This window comes from Pyxicephalus adspersus, chromosome 5 (genome assembly GCF_032062135.1).
Source record: "Pyxicephalus adspersus chromosome 5, UCB_Pads_2.0, whole genome shotgun sequence".
Lineage (NCBI taxonomy): Eukaryota > Metazoa > Chordata > Amphibia > Anura > Pyxicephalidae > Pyxicephalus > Pyxicephalus adspersus.
In genome coordinates, this window is record NC_092862.1 from 43324930 (window position 1) to 43341204 (window position 16275).

Sequence of the window (16275 nt, forward strand, 5' to 3'; positions counted from 1 at the left end):
TTGCTCTACTCCAATAAAACAACTATATACATTAAAATTCAAATATGTGGGCCATCTTATCAATAAGAAGACTTAATGAATAACTAGTGCTAACTTCCCCCCAAAAAAACAAGGAAATACTAGGGACTGATATCAATCAAACTCAAGTACTTACACTAGCAACATTTAAAGTACAATTGCAATTAGTCTTAAATTGAGCTGATGTCCAATTAATCAAATTCAATTAGAATTGGTTAGAGAAGCCTGGCTGCTACTTACCTTCTTAATTCCTATGGAAGTAGTAACAGTATACCTAATTTTTCACACACTTGATAATTTAAAATTATATTTTGATACACAAAACCTTAGAATTATTAGAGGGCTCTTTTTATCATGACTGTATATATATATATATATATATATATATTTCCAGAAATCCATACAATTTTTATTACAACTTAGAACAAGATAAACAAAGGTAAAACATAAATCTGCATTAATATATTATACTTATTTTCTTATGTTAAACAGAGCTTTGTGTCTGCTGTGCCATGTATCTGGCAAATGCTTGCAACATATACAGAGTTATCATAGCTGGGGAGAGCCCCACTGGCACTTAATATGAAGCTCTATAAAATCATCATTTTGTGCTCTTGTGTTGGACCCCAGGGTAACATTAGATTGCTTTAATACTTGAAAAATAACTTATAATATCTTCTGAAACACAGAAAAAGAAATTGTAGCTATAGCTGTAAAGGTATATTCCTACTGAACTGGTATCCACTTGAAATACTGAATATTTTTAGGTATTGTATATAACTCAGCAATGAAAATGTTTGCCTTTCATATACACAAAACTGATAAAATAATACTCCACATCACTTTCACAAACTAGAACCCTTGAGTGGTTCAGTGGAATCTATTACTAGAGGCAATTACTACCGGCAAGAAAAAGGAGGGTAGTCCTGATCTCCCTATATGAATCCTTAGGTAGTCTAAATGCAGAACAATGTGTCTAGTTCTTAGGACCTTACTTAAAAAATATTGATAGGACAGGCCAAGTCCAGAGGCAGACAATGAAAAAGTAAGATTGGAGATTTAGAGGAAAGAAGGGAAAGGGGAGGAGGGAATGAAACCTTTAAAGCAAAACTAAAGTTCCACTTCTAAAATTTGTGATCAGGCAAGGCTTTATTGCAGAACAGGACAGGTGATGTCCTTTCTGCAAAAAAACATACTTATCTACCTGTTCCCTTTCCTCTCTTATCATAAAATACACAGCTCAGCTTAGGAAGCCAGGTTTTTCTGACACATCTCTGGTTTCACAGCAGCACTCCTATGTGCTTCTGTAGGAATTATTTCATCCCAGACAAGATGGTCAAAGATCGAAGCCAGAAGGAATAGGTGACAGTGCCCATGACAAAATTGGGACAGGTTAGTGACATATCTTGTCCCTTCTGCAATACAGCCCCTGTTTGAAAAAGTTCCACTTTAAATACATTAGAAGATATGAATAGGATCTAGGATGGCAATATTTTCAATATAAACTTAAGACAAAGAATATAGGAACATGGTCCCAAAAGAGGAGGCCAGGGGGAAAGTTCAAAACTAACCCCAGAAAGTATTATTTTTCAGAAAGTTGATGCATGAAACAGGTTTCCAGCAGAAGTATTAGGCCCTGATTTATTAAGCTCTCCAAGGCTGGAGAGGATACACTTTCATCAGTGAAGCTTGGTAATCCAGCAAACATGGAACAATTTCCTCAAAGTCATTTCCTATTTGCTAGAAATGTTTTGAATCCTGGACTAGATCCTTTCTAGGTTTGCTGGATCACCCAGCTTCATTGATAAAAGTGTATTGTCTCCAGCCTTGGAGAGCTTTAATAAATCAGGTCCATTGAGTCAGTAAATTTAAACATGCTTCAAGTAGGTGGCCACTTGTGACCCATAACCAACTTACTGTTCATTCAGATATGAACAGTAAAAACAAATTAAAGGAACTCTATGAAAAAAAGTAATGTTGTATTCATTCTTGTTGTAACACTATTTCCATCTGCTGATTAGTTTAGTGTTCATGTAGAAGTTTTAAAATGCGTTTAAGACACAAAATTAAAACAATTTCATTGCATTATAAAAAACTTCATTCCTAATGTATGCAGCTAGTGCTCAGGTAATGCATGAAGTGTTTCTTGGTAGACCATTGCATTCTTATTTTGGAAGTGTATTAATTAACAGAACGTATTTGAAAAGCTCATTTGGAAACCAACACCAAAAGTGTTTTTATTATACCTGCTTCTTTTATTTGTATACTGCCAATGCCACAAATTGCTTTGCTTTAACAGTTTTACATGCTGGAATTAAATTACTACTTTATTTAATACTAATGTTTGTCTTTTTTTATTCTAGACATTTATGTAGTTTGAAAATTTAATGATGCAAGTTCATCAGTAGCTGGAAGAAATTACATTTGCCTGAGGACAATAAGCTACATATATAAATGTAAATGCTAAAGGCATCAGGAATGTTGCATGTCATCCCCAAAATCTGGGACCTTTGAAGAAAGTAATTATAAAAACTATTGTAGTAAAATATGTCTAACTTGTCCCTTCATCTTGCAAATAAAGAAGCCATTGGATTTACAGAATGAGAAAGGTGTCAACTAAACAGTAACATTTAATGATTAAACACGACAGACCGTAGACAAAATGGACCGGAAGGTTCAGGAAATGTACACAAGTGATGGGCTTTGCTGTTCCTTGCCTCAGGTGAAGCTCCAGGGAAACAGCTGCATTGTATCCACCAAGAAAGAACTGAGGCAGCTGCACTGCCTATTATATATAAAGAAAAGCACACATGTTCCATAAAGCACTTGTTTCTTAAGACAGCTCAAACCAAAGAGGTCACTAGCTCAGAAAGATCTGGTGTATTTCTTAAATGTTTTGACATTTAACAATGGTATATACTCAAAAGCAACATTTAATTTATTGTGGCAAAGCTTTATATTAGGAGAAATGCATAGAGAGAAAATAAATAATAACTTTTAATGATAAAATGTTGTGATAAAAAAATAACAAATGGTACATTTGCAGCTAAAGCTGTAATTCCTTGCATTATGCTATCCCAAACATAAGTCTCTGAGGATTGTAGGTGATTGACATTGAAACAACTGACTAACAGTTTGCTGTACCGACTGAATTTTTTTCTACCCCTTTATTGGTGAGCACATGATTTACCTCACAGTGTTCTTTCTCTCAATTATTGCTTAAGAAGAATTTTATTTTCAGCAGTAGCGATATGATTGATTAATTGCAAATATGATTGTGAAAAACTGGGGAACCTTTGGGTATACTGTGCCACAAATGAAACTGTACAGAACACATGAAGGCTTGCTAAAGCTATATAGAATGTACATAGCTATATGGAACGTACAAGTGTAAAAACATATATATATATATATATATATATATATATATATGAGAGAGAGAACAGAGGTAATTCTTTCTCTGAGATATGGAAAAAGTTAATAAAAATAGTAGGGACCTGCATAGCAAACAGAAAATGTTGATACAGCAAATGTTCATTTTGTTTAGGAGTATGCCTGGGGATGTGAAGTACAGCACAGCATAGAGTGCGAAATTCAGGAGTATGTGGGTCAGTGTACCCTTATATAGGAGGTCAGAACCCCACCCCTACATAATAAATCAGCAGAAACTAAATAGAATATTGAAATATGAATTTGATTCTAGACTGATTTTATGCTGATAGGGGGATTAAAGTATAACTACATTATTTTTTTATTTGGATGGAGTTGTACAAGGATTAAAAGCACTATTATTTATATAATATAGTTATATATTGCTGTCTTTTGTCCCTCTTAGGAAGAACTATTCATATACATTTCTAATTTTTCCCAAAAGTCAGAGAAAATCAAAGATTTTACTATCAAAATAGGGATATACAGAAAATCATCCAATGGGCACTCTTTTAACATAACAAAGATATTATCTTACTTCCTGTTGGGTCTACAGAGAAAAGAAATCTCCCTAATGAGACAGATGGCAAAAAAATGGTTATGGTTTGAACCTTTTTATCCACTACACTATCCAAAATGAAAAAAAAAAAGTTGTGTCTTCAGAAATACTTTGAAAACAACTTAAACAAAGGTGAGGGTATCTTTTAAAGTTACTCGGAATGGAGGTGATGTCTCCTGCATCACTTTACAAATTCAGTCTTCAAGGGTTTGTATGTCTAAAACATAACTAACCTGACTTTAAAAGAGAGAATCTTTCTTATTTCTTAAAGATGTGGGACAGATTTTATGGTAAACAAGGTCTTGTGTTGTCATTATCATAATAACATAATAAACTTCAAAGCATCATTCAAGGAGACACTCTTCTGCAGTTTTTATAATTCATAATACAAATGCATTTGGAAGTTGTCACTTCTTTAGAGAAAATTAGTTTGATGTACAGCTGCCATAGCTTAGAAGGAACATCACAGTGTTTCTTTGTGGTTACCTAGTGTAAGATCTCACCCTGTGTTCATCAATATCTTTTGCTAAGGGGAATGCAGCAAAAGAAACCTATTTTGAAGTTCAGCAGTCTAGTTGAAAACAAAACCTTGGAGGATTCTGAATCATTGATAAAGCAAGTGCAACAATGAAATCTAAAACATTACAAATAGAGCACTGGCCATTCTGCAGTCCTGACGACTGTGCAATTACTTTATGTAATAATGTACTATAAAATCAACTATATCTTTCACATTTTGTTTCTCCTAATTTTATTTATAGTCATTTCTTTTTAACTATGCATATTTACATTAATAAAATATTTCATAGAAAACAAAGAGAACAAAGGGGTCTATAAAAACTTTCTGAAACAAACAACTAGTATTCTTTAAACTTTTAAAACAAATTGCACAACAACATTTAAACGTGGAAGAACAAAGTATAAATATTTGGGTGTTTAAAAGGTAACAATATAAAAATTGTAAAATGGACACACGAAGTAAACAGATCAGAACCAATCTCAAATGCACCATGTAGTAAAATACCTGAGCTACATATATATACAGGGATGTTCAAGTCGTATTAGTGTTTCTGTTTGGTCAAAGAAGTATGGAGTGTTTGTTAATCTACCTAATCAACTCCCTGGACAAACAACTGCAATCAGATCACATTTTCTGAACTTTTTCATTGCTTCATCCATGCAAAATGGTGATGCCAGATTGAGAGAGTGAACTATGCATAAATATACTAACATCTATTGTCTATGGACATTTTTAATAAAGAAATGTTAGTACTTTAACATCCAAAGCTCTATTTAATATTAACAAAAATGAGTTGGATTTGTTTTCAAAGCTACAATAGATACTACATGAGCCTTAAATTTTGAGAACAGTGCAGCGTAATAATTTGCTACAAAATTTCTTAATCTGAATTTCATTGCCAATATAAAGTCACACACTGAATTTAATTTCTAAGCATGTGGTTGGCTTAATGGTCTCTTGCCTTTGCGGCGATGAATCCTAGGTTTGAAGTCTGGCCAGGACACTATTTGCAAGGAGTTTGCACGTTTTCCGTATGTTCAATTGGGTTTTCTCCACATCCTGAAAACACGCAGTTAGAATAATCAGCTCTCCCTAAATTACCATTGGTGTGTGTGCAAATCAGCATGTGGTATGGATGCATGACAATAATGGTAAAACGTTAAAATTTAAGAATGTCAGACAAAGAAAACTGAAAAAGCTTTTGTTTTACCTTGGTCCTAGCGGTTAAACAACAGTACAGAAAAGAGGAAGGCTGAGCATGTGCTGCTGGGGAGTGGAGGAGCTGTGGTTTTCTGTTCGCTCTGACCTTATGTTCAAACAACTACAATGCCAGTTTGCTTTTATAGTATCATAAGCGCTTTAAATTTTATTTTAATTTTCAGTTTACATTCTGGAGTTTAAACATTAACAGAAACAACAAGAAAAGCAAAATTAATTGCCATTTATTTATTTATAGAATGTCAATTGTTTTTTGCAGTCTCTAAAGTAGTAAATAACAGATACATATGGCGTGTTTGGTTCCAAGATACATATAACACTCATAGAAGCATGGACCACCAGGAAGCAAACATTTTATCATCTGTGGCTGGCAGAAGGATATAAATAAAAATTGTTGGTACATTTAAGCATGCTTAGCTAAAAGTATCTTCAGGCAAAACAAAGTGCATGTTATCAATATGCATATGGAATGTCTCTGAGCCAAAACTACCCCTAAGTGATATTGTCAGTAGGACAACGTTTTCCCATGTGAGACATTGAACAACAGTAAATCATATGTGTGGGAAGGAAAGCCTGCTAGCTATGTACATTATCTATTCCCTTTTGTGCCTTGCCTCTCTCCCTTCCTAACTCCTGTTAGTGGCTCCTTCAATTAAAGCTTAGCTGAAACTGTTCTGCTGCTTCACTGTGTAAGTACGGGGTTCTGAAGAATCTGAAATGTGCAAATATATATATATATATATATATATATATATATGTGTGTGTATTTAAATTTATGCATGCACATTTCTTTTAGCTTCTGCTGATTATTATTTATTGGGAAGACTATGATACTAATGTATTATTTAAAGAACTGTAAGCATTTCTTGAGTTACGAATATCAACCCAAACCCACCTCAACATGACCCACTACTCATTTAATTACTTGCTTAATTGCTGAACTTTTTTCAAAGAATTGCTGAAAAGACCAGATTAATTAAAAGTATATGATTTCAAGAATGTACTTGGGCAGAATTGAGGCAGAACCAATGGGCCTGATTTATTAAAGCTCTCCAAGACTCTCCAGCAAACCTAAAATGGATCTGGTCCAGGATTAAAATCATTTGCAAACTCTTAGCAAATGCTTTTTAAGAAATCCATTTCAAGTTTCTTGGATTGCCCAGGTTCACCCATGATAGTATATCTTATCCAGTCTTAAAAATCTTGAAAAAATCAATGTCCCATTGGTTGACATTTTCTCCATGGGCAGCTAATAATAAAGTGGTCTTTTTAAAGTCCAAATTGGCTCACTGAATCCCTCCATCCCACCCTGCTCCCACTAAAAAATCAACTTTCAGTCCATCCTCCTATGACTCTTCTTAACACTTCTGCTGGTGGAAACAGGTGATTCCTTCTCTGCACTTTGTCATGACATCATCACTCTGCCAGAGCCTGAGTAAAAAATCTGAATTGCAATAATTGTTGATAAAGAGGTACACTTTAAAGTATTTCTAATATATACAATATATTGACTAAAACCATGTATTAACACAGTTTCAGCACCATGGAGAGCTATTGCCAACAAATTCACCAGCAGTCTAAATCCAAATCAGCAATTTATTATTGAGATGTAATTGCTGTTAAATAAAGGCTTATTGTACTTTATGCATATTCATCCAATTGTAATGATAATGAATGGAAGTGTGGTATATAGTGCCACTCCAAATAAATCTCACTTTGGAATAAATCTTTTAAGGTTTAGATCTACTTTAAACTTAGAAATCCTTGAAATTGCCAAATGCATTTATACCTTGTGACTGTAGTTGTATATTGATGCCAACCAATACCAACACACACACAAACACCTATATTTTTAACATATAAAGTTATCAGTGCTGTAGTTATATTATGTTCACTTTTTACTGCAGAAAACATCTTCAAAACTATCTCTAGCCCATGATCTATAGATATACGTCCAGTATGTTCAATTTGGGGTTTAGGAACATGGCCTTTCTGAATGTATGTTTTAGACAAGTGAATGATACCAAGCAGTTGTTTTAATGTAGAATTTCATGAAAAGGAAAGTCTGTGTTATATGCTACGTTTCTGTGCAGCTGTCCTTACCAGCAAACCTGCCCTGAAGTCTTTCTTTAAATGAACCCAATGCAGATCTTGCGGAAGACATCCACCTGTTATCTCAGCTCTCGGGCTGTGACACTTATGGCTTTAATTTGCTTCGTATTATTTGACTATTTTCTCTAAGTGCTCCAATGTTGTTTAGCTACTGATTAGGCTGACGACACTACTGAACGTAGATAAGAAAGGAAGAATCAAAGTGTGGTGCTTCAGCATTGTAGCTGCTTTAAAATGTTTAGGGCTGTAATTTTGTTTAATTCAATTCAGTTTATTTATATTTAGATGAACAAAGCAATGGCTGTGGTGCAGAGGAAATGGTTCTGGCACACAGGCTTTTTAATGTTGATTGTATTCTTTGTAAAGTGTTTACCTCATTTTGATGACAGTAATATAAGTGATAAGTTGATGCAGTTATTTCACAAGGCAATGTACACAAGACAATCCTCATTTTTTCTGGTACCCCAGAAAGAACTAGAAATTTAGATTCACAGCAGAAACCCAAAACAGCTCGGTTTTTTCATCTTTATCCATAACTTTTAATAGCTATGGGCAAGTGAAATGATTCATGCAAATCTAAAATCACAGGTCACAGATCAGACAGATTTGTTCGGTTCTGTAGCTTGGTAAACTCAGTTTGTATTGTAAATTACTATTCCTAATAACAGCTGAACTTGATGTACTTGGTCAAAAAGAAATGTCCTTAGATTTGTGGGATCAGTGCTATAATCCTAGGTAGGCTCCAGGTCCAGCAAAGTTATGTGCTCAAAAAGTGAAGTCAGATGACTACTTAAATATAGAGAATGACCATGTTTTTCCATCCTGATGGCTTTAGCATTTTCAAAAAATGACAATGCCAGGATTCATCAGGATTAAATTGTGAAAGTGTGAGTCGGGTAACCTAGGATGTCATTTTCACACATGGATTGGCCACCAGACCATAACCCCATTGAAAATCTTTGGGATGTACTGGAGAAAAGCTACACAGTGGTGTGACTTTCTCATCATCAATACAAGATACTGCTAAAAAAATTATTGCAACTCTGCATAGAAAAATGCTGTGATTTTTTATAAGCAAAGGAAACCATGGTGAGTGCATTCTGTTATCAGAGCTAAAGGATATCCAACGACATATTATGTAAAACACACACTAATACATCCAGACGGTAGGACAGAAAACAGCATACTCTCACAAAAAGGAAGATGTAGAGGCCGGACAAAATTGTTTATATAATAAGAATAGAAATCAGGACTCTACTGACAACTAAATCATCATTTACTTCTATGAGTAGCATATATAAATGGTACCTGTTAAAGGAAAAAATAAATTCTGCAGTAAATATTATCCAAATGGCAAAGGCATTATTATGATCTCTCTTCTTCCTGGTTTCAATCTTTGACCATCTTGATTGGCCAGGCCACGATGATGTAACTTCCACACCTGCAGGGGAAGCCAGGATGGACTGGGTATCCCCGCTTTCTACACTGAGCTGTTCATGTGTGATGACAGCATCTGCAATGTAACAGGGACAGATGAGTGTTTTTTTTAAATTGTGATCATGAAGGGCCAGCTATTTTTTTGCAGACGGAACATTGCCTTTCTGCAATAAAGCCCTGCCTGATCACAAACTTTGTAAGTGTAACTTTAGTTTCACTTGTAGTTATTTTGCCTGGAATTCAACTCAAAGGTTCCAATAAATGGCTCAATACCAATCGTCACACACTAAATTGTTTTAAGTGTAAGTAAAGCCCACTGTACTCACCTGTCCTTGTTCTGTCTTATGGCGCCCCATCTTCTTCCTTCTTTTCTTCCTAGTTGCGAACATCATGATTGGCTAAACCAACATGGCGTACTTTGGTCCTGGCAAAGCACAGGGGAAGCCAGAATTGCTGAGTATCCCGGCAAATAATGCTGAGCTGCATGTATGCTTTAGTTCTGCTTTGATTTGTAAACCTTTCATAAACCTTACCATCTTAAAGTGAATTGTCTGTGTTTCTTTTAGCAATCAATCATCTTTTTTTTAAATACAGGGTAAAGTTATAAAATGATAATGTAAGAAACTTACCTGTCCTGCGAGCCCGCGGCATCCCTGGGTAACCCAGCCGCAGAGGGAGACGCTGTTGCAGCAGGCAGCATGGCCGCGGCTGCTGCTGCTGCTCTGCTCGCAGCGTGTCTCTCTCTGCAGGCGAAGGGATCCATCCTGGCCAAACTACCGTTCGGCCAGGCGGCATCCCTTGCATCTCTATGGACGTGTTTACAGAAAGTCCTGTTCTCAGCACTCCTTTGGATGTGCAAAGTAATGCACGTCCCAGGGGTGCTGTGGGAAGAGGTGCGGGTGCTACCACGTGTGCCTCTTGTACCCTCCAAGGGTGTGGCACTCGGCTGCCTCGCTGCGGGGCGGGGCATAGTTAGTTTGAGTTCCCTGCGGCCAATCGATCGCAGGGGATTCAGTTACTCTCCAATCATATGGCGCCAGGTGGTGCAAGGTCATTGGTCACTCTGGCCATTTAAGGAGAACCTGTCCTGACCACCATTGCCCGCTATAAGCCTCTGTGAACACAGTGTGCTTGGGTGCGTTCTTGTGTTGGTTTATGCTAATCTCGTTTGTCATTTCCATAGCGAACTGGTCTAAAACCTGACTCTTGCCTGAACTCTGCCTGCCCTGACCTTGGATTGTTTGTGAACATTCTTGTCTGCCGCCTGCCCTGACCTCGGATTGTTCCTGACCTGCCTTTGCCTTACCCTTCTGTACTACGGTTTTCGGACTTAACCCTCGTCTTGTTTATGACAATAATAAAACTTGATAAAAGGATATTTGGAGTTGGCTGTAGTTTGTGTGCCCAGGCGCATTACAGATAATTGGAAATTGCTACTGGGAACACAGCACAACATGGCACCCCATAATATTTTATTTTATTAATCGAATTAAAGGAAACCTAGTGTAAGGGGTATACAGTATGTCATTTTAAATACCATTCCATATTTCATGCCTATTTACTATCTGAGAAGTGAGGAAAATACCAGACAGGTAATAGCCTTAATGTTTCAGGGATCTCCCAGTAGGGGGTCTCCCTGGGATTATGCATAACTTTTACAGCTGCTGCACTATATTTTGTAATATACCTAATTGGGAGAAGAATGTATCTTTTACCTAATTCACCATATTGGCTATTATACCAAACATGCCAAGGCCGTAATGTTACAGGGATCTGCAGGAAATGAAGTAATATTGGGGCACAATCTGTATGTCAGTGGATAATTTATAGTTAAAATAAGACTAATAAAACATTTTTAATTAGTATCTAAATGTACTGTTGAATGTCATGTCATGTACAGGACTGCAGGGATTGGTCCTGAATGGGAGATATATTTCTCCAGGATATAGAGCATGGGCTCTGTAAAACCAGGATGTGCATTGGGGGAAAGGGTCCAGGATAATGGGGGGAATTCTTCCAAGGTTGCTGTGCTTTAGTAAATTTCAGGACCCTGGACTCCGGAATGAAAAGGAAGGTACTGGGTGAGCCTTCCCATTCCACCCCAGGTACACCCAGTGTTTTTTTCTCTGCTTAGGTCTGCTATAAGAGCACAGGTGTGCTACCATGAAGGAGCATGTAGGCTGCAGCCAGGTCTCTGTGGAGTCTGTGCTATTTGCAAAAGAAAGCTGTTGTGGCTGTTCATCTATTCTGATATGAATTATGGACTCTGAGGACTTTGCATGCACCTGTGTCCAGCTCATGTAAGCTTCCTTTTTGTTTTGTTTTCATTTTATGCTGAAGAAAGCTGTTTTGTTTGGAAGTCAAACAAAGAGACTTTTACGTTAAACAAAATGTGAGCCCCTAATATCAGTCACTTGATATAGCATGGTAGGTAGCCAATGAAAGCTGGTAGCTTGGAAAAAAACATTTCTTTTTCACATTTTTTTCCTTTCTACATTTTTATGTTTTAATGCAAAACACTGGACTCCATTCACTACAGCTGATCATTTATGAAAACACAAATTCAGCACTATGGACAATGTTTGACACAGATAAGCAAATTACTTTTTTAAAATGAATATCCTAAAAAGGTGAGTCTTGCTGGGTGTCCTAATATTGACACTCAAATGTTTGTGATGTTGCTGAATAATACTTGCAACACAAAAGGCATATGTAACCAGTGAATGTGCTTTATAACAGATGTCCACAACAATTGTACATCATTGGCTTGATAAATAATGATATAGGTCCAGTACCTGATGCCAATGGTTTATTTTACTCAGTAAACCACTACATAATATCAGAAACAATAGAAAAGGGGAAGTAAATTATTATATCAATACAATTATTTTCAAATATTTCTTTGTTTTAGGTTGTCCATACCGAAGTATTCTACAACTGAGAGTGGGTATTAGGAAATTTGGGGTCTAGGTTTATAGAGGTATATTATGATGGCACAGTGAGGGATGTTCGGTAAGCAGGAACGGCTCGATTCGCCGCAAGATTGAATTTTAAAATTGGGACGTTTCTGCTTACCGAACATGTAAGCTAGAACAGTCTGTGTGAATTCGGCCATCGAGATCGAATTTTTTGGGACCTGCAGCCCTGTAGTATGTGTTCTTGGATGGAGATTCTCTATTGAAGAACACAGAAGTCCCTCAGGTGTGCCCACCATGAATGAATGCGCATCATCATGAATGAATTGATGCGCACAGCCATGGGCCTTACACTAACAGGAGGAGTACCACAGCTGCATTCATAAAGCCCTCATTTACCTTCTAGTGCCCATGGATAGTACATTGCAGCCGCGGTAGTCCTCCTGTAATTATTTCCTCAATCTTCCAATGGTTCAGCGAAATCGGTTTGCCAAAATTTCGCGACCCATCGGAAGTTCGGGGAAATTTTTGCGAGAATGTGAGAGGCATTCTTGCTCATCCCTAGTCATAATAGCAATTTCTAGTTCAGTTTTTCTTATACTACTGCACATGTGGCATTTTAATAGACATTTATAGTGTAGTTATTACACTAATAAATATATGTATCTACAAAAATATACATAAACACTTAGTTAAATATTGTAGTCACACATTTTTTGCAATTTTTGCTTTACAGTTTAATATTTTAGTACATTTTGTGAAATGTTAAACGTTGACAAATAAACCTTTATAGCACCTTGTAACACAGTCATAAACTGGGCCCTGGAACAGCCATAGTATAAAAAGACATTAATGCGTAGTATTGTATGATACTATTTTACTTATGTCCTCTTACTGTGACTATTATTCAAACCTATAGCAGTTGTCCTGTCAAAACTATAAAACTGGTCATTGGAATGAATGCTGAAATGTTTCATGCCAGCCAAACTGGGCGAAGGCTACCCTGTCATAAAGTCAATTGTCAGCAGGGATAATAAAAACACCAAACGATAAGGTATCTGGCTCGCAGCCAATCCCTTTCAGCAAACAGTAGCAATGTAAAATATAGAGTTGTAACGCAGAGTGACATTCTTCATGTTGTATCAGTTATAGACTCTGTAGAGATCTGTAGATATAGATGTCAGAGATAGTGGGACATCTAGGCTCTATGGCTTATGGACATGAGCACAAGCAGCACCTGTCTACTCAGCAGGTTGTGCATCTGATGGAATAAACATGATTTTATTATATTTTCCTCTCTTACCTAAGGCAGCAGATGCAGAGAGCAATGTCGGTCCCCCCCCTCAGTCTGTGACAGTGCATGGCTGTGATTTAGACAGGAGATGCAACTTTAATGAGGGTAGAGTACAGATGGTCATTTTATTAGCCTGTATGCACATTCACTTGGAAAAAAACACATATTGGTCTCTCTGTCGTCAAAGCTGAATCATCTGATGGAGTTATTATGGTGGAGATTTTTTTCTTAAAATATAAAAGGATTGGTGTCCAACCTTAGAAAGACAATTTTTTTCACTATAAAGTCACATGGACAAGGTCATTGGTTGTGGTTTTATAAAAAGGAACCAGATATATCAAGGCTTACTCAAGAGTTGGAGTGTTAAGTCTCAATTATAGTCTCCTTTATTAGCTTTGCTTAATTTGTTGTGAAATCTGACAGAATGACATTTGCCAGGGTTCGTAATTCTTCCGAAATGTGTTAGTTGCTCCTATTGAGGTCACTGCAAGAGCTCATGTTTCCACTTTCTGGTTGAAGAGTCTAAATGGTGGAATTGGGTTATTTTTGATGGGAGGGGAATAATGGAAAGAAAAGAGGGTTGCTGGTAAAGAGTTTGCTGAGTGAGGAGGCAGTTTTGCTATGGAGTGGAGCGAAAGGTTGGATGGATTTTGGAGGATTGTACCTGAAGGGGAAAGAATTTTCTCTGTAAATAGTCTAAAATGCCATTTTCCTCCAAATGCTGTCATGATTGCCTGTTTAGTGCCTTCAAATACACATGACTGGCCATTTTCTGCCTGCATATTGTAATGATTTATAATTCTATCCTTTGGGGTTTGCAATGATTACCCATATTCTACATGCATATTTTAACAGTTGACTGTTTGTTGCCCCGGTTTCGCATTTGTGGCACTTGTATTGACAGGATTGTTTTTTTGCCTCTGTATTGACAAATCACTAATGTTTGGATAACCATATTACTATAATTTAATCAATATAGGCCACTAATAAAAGGTTCTGTTACAGTTTATTAGGTGTACTTCAATGAAACTTTTTATTATTGCCATTATTCATTTTTTTTTCTAAACTGTGTTCATTGAAATATTCATGTATTTACTTTTCCACATGACACACAAAATTCATATTATGAAACACTACTGCCCGTTTTTAGTATTCTCTAAGAATGTCTGCTTAATAAAAAACACGAGTATTGATGTATGTGTGTGTGGAAAAACTGAACTAATGTCAAGAATTCAAGCTTCAGAAATTCTATTATAAAACTTTTGCAAGGTTGCAAGGTTCACAGAGTTTTAATGTTAATCATAACAGTTGCTCTAAATTATCTACAAAAATATTTGCTGAACCTGACTTCACATGCTGGGGAAATCCATGTAATAAAACAGTGGGTTTGGAAAAGGAAGAGAGAAATTAGGCTTAAAAAACAGATGTAAAGCCATTCATGTTGGTGAGAGCTGAAAATGAAACCTTTAGGTAAGGTAATTGTTCCCATTTATCTGGGCCATCATATACCTAGTAATAGTAAGTTGCATTAAATTGGACATTTTCTTGAACAAAGATTCTGCTCGTCCAAGCTGCTTGGTTTTAGATCTAATGTCAGGAACATGCCCAGTACACATCGACTTTGTTACAATCTCCATGGACTGTATCATGGTAGGTGTTGACTATCCAAAAACAAGATGGGAGGTGTGATATTGGTTAAATCACCATGTTTTTATCTGTGTATTCTGATCACCATTGTGATGCATACTCATGGATCACCCTGACTCCCATTTCTCTTGGTCAGAAGGTTTTATGAAAAATCAGATTAACCAATGAGAATAAAACCTGTTTCAAAAGTTTGAATGTGATTGTTCATGCAAAAAGCAAAGAACAAGTTACACAATACTTAATTGTAACTAATGCTCTTCAACCTACACAGAGCAAATTATTTCAGTCTAAATTTTTATTATTTGTTTCAGTGAGTAGGATTACGCAACCAAAATTAAAATGTAGGTTACCACCAGACCCCCCCTTCCAACAGTCGTGGAATGTAGAAGCATACCCTGCTTTGCCCCAAATAAGAGTTGCTACCTATACTAATAATAATAATAATATTAATAATAATGTACTATAATTGCTGCTGCACATTGTTCTAACCAGTATAGCAGGAACCTTACAAGATCTGTTTACCTTACTACGGTGAGGAACTTTTGCAGGGTATGACAGAACAGCTGGGGTGCTTATGTGTTCCTTCCTAAACATTAGTGGCCTACTTATTAAATATTTCCCTGTGCTCACTCATTTCCTAAAATTATCCTGGCTGCCATAGTGAAAAAATGTAAGATTGGTATTGTAGCCACATATCATGATTTGTGATTTGCTTTGTAACCTACAAAGTGAAGAGCTCAGAGCTACTGGACTATGAATTCACACAATTAAGAGCATTCTTACTATTGTACATGAACATTTTGTTAATTAAAGCTGCTCACTTCACAGGTGAATTATCCTATTCCCCTCCAATTAATAGATCCAACCTAATTAGAGATTCCTCTCAAATTGATAGATCCTACCTAAATGCTCCTTTTAATCCTCTTAATACATAGTTACATAAAGTTCCTATCCTGAGTCTTCTATCTTGGGTCCTTATTTGGGTGTTTATGTCACTTTGACTTTGGGTAAGAGTATGATGTTTGTAAAAGGGGACAATTAGTGAGCAGGTTATCACATGCATTCACTGTGATGAAATTTTACATAGTCTTTTGTTAAACCTATACAATGTCACAACATTTATTCC